The sequence below is a fragment of the Hetaerina americana genome, unplaced genomic scaffold (genome assembly GCF_022747635.1).
Source record: "Hetaerina americana unplaced genomic scaffold, ioHetAmer1.1.p SCAF_14, whole genome shotgun sequence".
Taxonomy (NCBI): Eukaryota; Metazoa; Arthropoda; class Insecta; order Odonata; family Calopterygidae; genus Hetaerina; species Hetaerina americana.
In genome coordinates, this window is record NW_027286514.1 from 16,062,243 (window position 1) to 16,067,639 (window position 5,397).

Genomic DNA, 5,397 nt, shown 5'->3' on the forward strand with positions numbered 1-5,397 from the left:
GTTTGATTTATATTTATTCTCATCTACTGTCTATCGCACTGAATATCCAATTCACTCAGCAATGGCTACAACCCCTTTGCTGACTGACAAACTAAAATTTGGTCATCAGTATGCCTAACTGATTTTACAAATTCCCCGCCTACCTTCATTCCTACCTCCAGTTCTTCCCATGCCTCTTTAATCATTTCCTCTGCATACAGGTTGAACAGCAACGGTGACAATGGGCAACCCTGCCTTACACCTCTTCCTAACACTGCCCATCCGGACTCCCCGTTCCCCACTCGCACTTGAGCAGTGAGACATGTAGAGTTTGCGGATTAGCCTCCTGTCCCTCCAATATATTCCTATTTTCTACAATATACCCATTAGTGTGTCCAAATTCACTCAATCGAAAGCCTTTTCGAAATATACGGTACAAGCAAATAAACGCTGATTTTATTCTGTATCCCTCTCGATTAGTGATCTAATTACTCCAATGGTATCGCGCGTTCTTCTCATTTTCTCGCATCCAAACCAATCATTCCCTAAAAGGGATGTAATAAGTAATCATTTGCCCTGCTCACCATCCGGTTTTACGATATGGATTGTAAAAACATTAACCGAATCGAGGAAGGAGTATGAGCAGGTTTTTTATCAAATTGAGTGAGGAAAGATACATGCGTACAAGGAAAGAATGAAGGGAATATGCTGAATAAGGGTTATGTAAGAACCCAAACGAATCTATAGGAAAGGAAATAGCAAAAGGGCAAGAATACTATGGGGTACAGAGAAGATAAACATGTAGATAGACGAGAGAAGGAGATGGAAATGGGTAAAAATAGAACTACGCTGAAGAAGGGAAAACATAAATGACCAATGATACGAGTCGGGAAACTAATGGGGCGAAAAAAACATGTTGTACGATGCTACACGAATATTCGAAAAGAAAGGACGAAATCTTTGCGCTGCATAGAAAGGTGTATGCCAAGAAAGAAAGAAATTTTACTCAATTCTCCCCTTCGATTCATGCCTTTTCTAAATCAGTCAAGAAAATATTTACTAAAAGGTTTGGTAAAAAATAAGTAAATCGGGTAAATACAAATACTTGTATGCCAAGTTATACTTGCACAGTGTTCGTAACATGCACACGCCAAATATCCTATCTTAAGATACTAATTCGGCCCAATCGTCAGCACGCACACACAGTAATTCGGAGTGAGTAGAATCCCTTGGAAGGTATATTCTGATTCAGATGCAGCACATGTTGACATGGAATAGTTAAGGCAATATATTTTAGGTATATAGGATGCGTTCCAAAAGGAATGCAATTAAATTTCCCGCGCCGCTCCTATTGATTGGAGTGGGATTAAATTACTTGGAGTAGGTAGGAGGGCGCTAATCTTTGCCGCGAAAACAATTTCAGTGCTCTCCAAGCTGTGGAAGCGGCAGGACGTCAGCCTCTGCGCGCCGACTGTATCACGAAAGACCAACCGAGCGGAAATTTCGAGAGAACTTTTGCGACGCATTGAAAATGAAACTGATTATTTGTACAACGTCATCACTGGTGATGAATCCTGGGTTTTAAATACGACCCAGAAACAAAACGCCAAAGCTCTGAGTGGCACACAGTCCAGGCCCCCAAGCCCAAAAAGGCAAAAATGAGCAAATTAAAAGGGAAAACAATGCTCATTGTCTTTTTCGACAGTAAAGGATGTTGACAGTAACTGTCTGTCCTTAAGGAACAGTCCTTGTTCCTCAAGGACATACAGTTAAGGCTAACTGCTATGTGGATGTGCCGGAAGGACTCCGAAAAAGGGCCATCGGAACGAAAAAAGACATTTCCGCTATCTGACAACTCCATCACGTCAACGCGTCTTGCCACAATGCGCTACGAGTCCGCGAGCTCCTGGTCAAACACAAGGTGACAACGCTGTCCCACCGCCCTCTATAGTCCTAACGTTACCCCAGCAGACTTCTTTTCGTTCCCTCGGATTAAGGCAGCCCTGAAGGAACCCGTTTTTCGTCCATAGAGGAGATCCAATCAGCCGTAAAGAATACCTTGCGAGAGATCTCGGAAGACGCCTTCCAGGGCACGTACATGTTATGGCCGAGTCGCCGGCAAAAAATGTGGAGAGGCCCAAGGATAGTACTTTGAACAATTTTAAGTATTTGTCTAAATGTGTTCGATAAACTGCTTTAAAAACTAAAAGCTTTACTTTTGGAGCGCACCCTTTATGGCCGACACTCGCCATGACGAAACCATAATTTCAGTCTGCGGGTTCAAACCCACTTTCTCTGAAAAAAACGACATATGAGCTTTCTTTATTCCTATACCCCGAGCCACAGTCGCCATTCGGCTGCGCATGGCAAAATATTTGAGACGGCGTTCAAATTCCACGCCACAGCGCCACATCCCTCCCCGGGACCATATTGCCGCCTTCTCCTACCACACTCCGTCTCTCCCATCGCCTACCACCGCACTCCTATCCCCGCTACGGCCCACCCAATCTAGTTATGGTAAGCACATACGGACCCAAACGACTTAATCGGTAGCAGTCTAATTCACTCTCCCCAGCAGAGCTTTGATATATGACTGAAACAAGGGTTGCAATCATTTCACTCTCGAGTTGACGGAAATTCAGAGACTCACCCATTAAACATTTTTCAAAACAGAAACGTCGACTACGCAGACTGGTCACCGAAAGCCACAAAAGCGAGCAATAGTTTGATCAGTTAGCAGAGAGTGGAGATCAAGTATTTCATTTCACTCACCAACGGAATTCGGTAGAAAACCCCTCGCGGACTGGTGACTGATGACCTCAGTGGAACTTCATAAAACGTCCTCCTCTTCTTAGGTTTGGCTGGAAGAAATAAAAGGAGAAATGAGAAACTATTTGCCAAACTTTGAGTTAAACCATCTCACTTTTTTAACTGGCTAAAGTTATCACCAATCGAAAATATATTTGTTAATTCTGTGCATTAATGCTTCTCTGTGGATATTGTTAAGAGCCATGCTCTTCACGTGGAAAAACGTATTATTTCAATTTGTTGTCTCCGGCGTAACTTTAAGGGATTTACATAACACATTGAAAGGAAATGAAATCGACTTCGTAGTTCCACACACTTTATTTTGAACACGACCCAGGTTTCGACGTAGAACGTCGATAATGAAGTTGAACGTCGAAACCTGGGTCATATTTTTTAATGAAGTGTGTGGAATCACGAAGTCAATTATTTCATTTAATTTTAATATAGTATTATTTCAAGTATGGATCGAGGATAAATGCTTACGTATTTCTTCAGATATTGACTCCGGTCCTTCGTATTCTTCCGATGCCCACCGGCTCGACTCGATCGACCGAGTGAATGGTTTACTTGGCGAACAAAAGGGAGCGCTGCACACGCTAAGTTGAAAGTTCCAAGATGTGCAGGGATTTATTCTCCGCGGCACAGGTTGCATTTGACGAGAGGCGTGCACTGCGAGCGCTTGCGCGCGGACTAAAATAAACAAAAGGTTTGGGAGAGGGGAGGTTCACATGATCAAACGTGTTGGGCACAGAGCACACCCTGCCTGTGTCCTGGGTTTGGTCTCACATTCGTAATTCAGTCGAATAAGGCGCATTCGGCTGAGTCTGAGAATACGCTGCACACCACTTGGGCGATTTTATAGTGCCTATGAAGACATGGTACACCTGGGATAACTAGTATTTCATACCACGCGAGAAAAAATAGGATCGCTCAATGGAATATTAGGTGAATGTCACCTAATGTACAAGCGGTCGACCACTGCACCTTTCAGCGCTTAAACCAACGTTTCTCCGGTCAATCTTGCCCCCCCCCCCTCCCCCCCGACTTGGTTCTTAGCACGCAGAACCATGATAACTTGTCTATATTTACGAAAATAAAAACCTTTTAAACTAAAAAAACTAAACAACGCAGATCACTTCGACATGAAGACACCTCCAGGACTGGGGGCGAAACAGTTGCCTTACAATCAATCTACGCGACGGTAATTCCCGGAAGCAGCAGGGATCCTTCATCAGATAGACGTCACGGAAGTCTTAAGATTGATATTTTTATCATATCTGAGTGTAAATGAATCAGCAATAAAAGTTGCATCGGCAAGTTACAAATGATTCCATTCTTCTTTTAGTTATCTAAGGATAAGAAGGCAAAACAATTTTATCGTCTATATATTTTTCTAAGTAATTCCCCTGGCCCAAACACCCTTACAGGCCTACAGGCTTCACTCAGAATTAATATATCCCTTCATTCGCTTCTATGATGATATACTATATACTGATGCTGCCTGAGATGCCCTGATGGCCATCTACACCCCCCCAACGGCGGTCTTCCTCTTGGTACGCGTGCCACTGGCATCCACTCACACACATACAGACTTACATTCTACTCCTAACTTTGGAGAATGGAAAATGGTCAACTTATAACTAATCTATATAATTTATCTATGACGACCGTTTGTTTTTTCTCTTCCCCCTCTCTCCTTCTTTATTCTAACGGTCATACATTGGGTGCCCTTCACTTTTCCTTCCGCCGCCTTCCTTCTCTCTCCCTTCACCTATACATACCCCGGGTTTCCTCAATCCTATTCACTTCATTCAACCTTGTGTTTTAGCGGTTTCAGGGCGCTGAAGAGAATCACTTTGTGATCGTAATACACGTATCCGCTTTTCACGCCATTGTGTTTCCTTAGTTTTTACGTGATATTTTGGCATAATCTTTTATTTTTCCAGTTGTTTCTTCCTTTTGACTGAAAGGTTCTCTACCATTTTCGGTTTTGACAACACCATCAGGCTCATTTCCGCGAGTGTTGGTATTGCTTTTCTGTGATAGATAAGTGAGTGAGAGCGTGTGTGAGAGCGTGTGTGAGAGTGTGCATTATTTCCCTGAAGTAGGCCCCTGGCGTCTGAATTAAATTCTCCGCAAATTGAGTTCACGTGAACGTCTTAGTATTTTGAATGAGTGTCTAATTACTGGCGAGGGATTTCCCTGTAAATTACCACCCAAATCTCAATATTCCCCTCCTTTCCTTTTACAGCGGTATAAAAAACCCTTAACGGCTTAAGGAAATATTATTTAACATGGTCAGTCCAGGCCGTCGATGAGCTGATGTAGACGTGTGAATCTAGATGATGGTATAGGTCACCCAGTACTAAGCCCTATATGGCGTGAGAAATTCACACATAAACAGGGTAGGGGGCCCAGTTTCTTATACCCCATTCGGTCTTCCAGGAAGATTTGATGCCCGAACATTCACCCAACTTGGGTGATGAATGAGATTGCACAGAGAGGTTTGCCCGGGAATCGAACCTGGGTCTTCGAGTAATTAATCCAGCGATATATCAATTGGATTACCACGTCCCATCTTATATATTTGGGTCAAATAAAATTCATTCA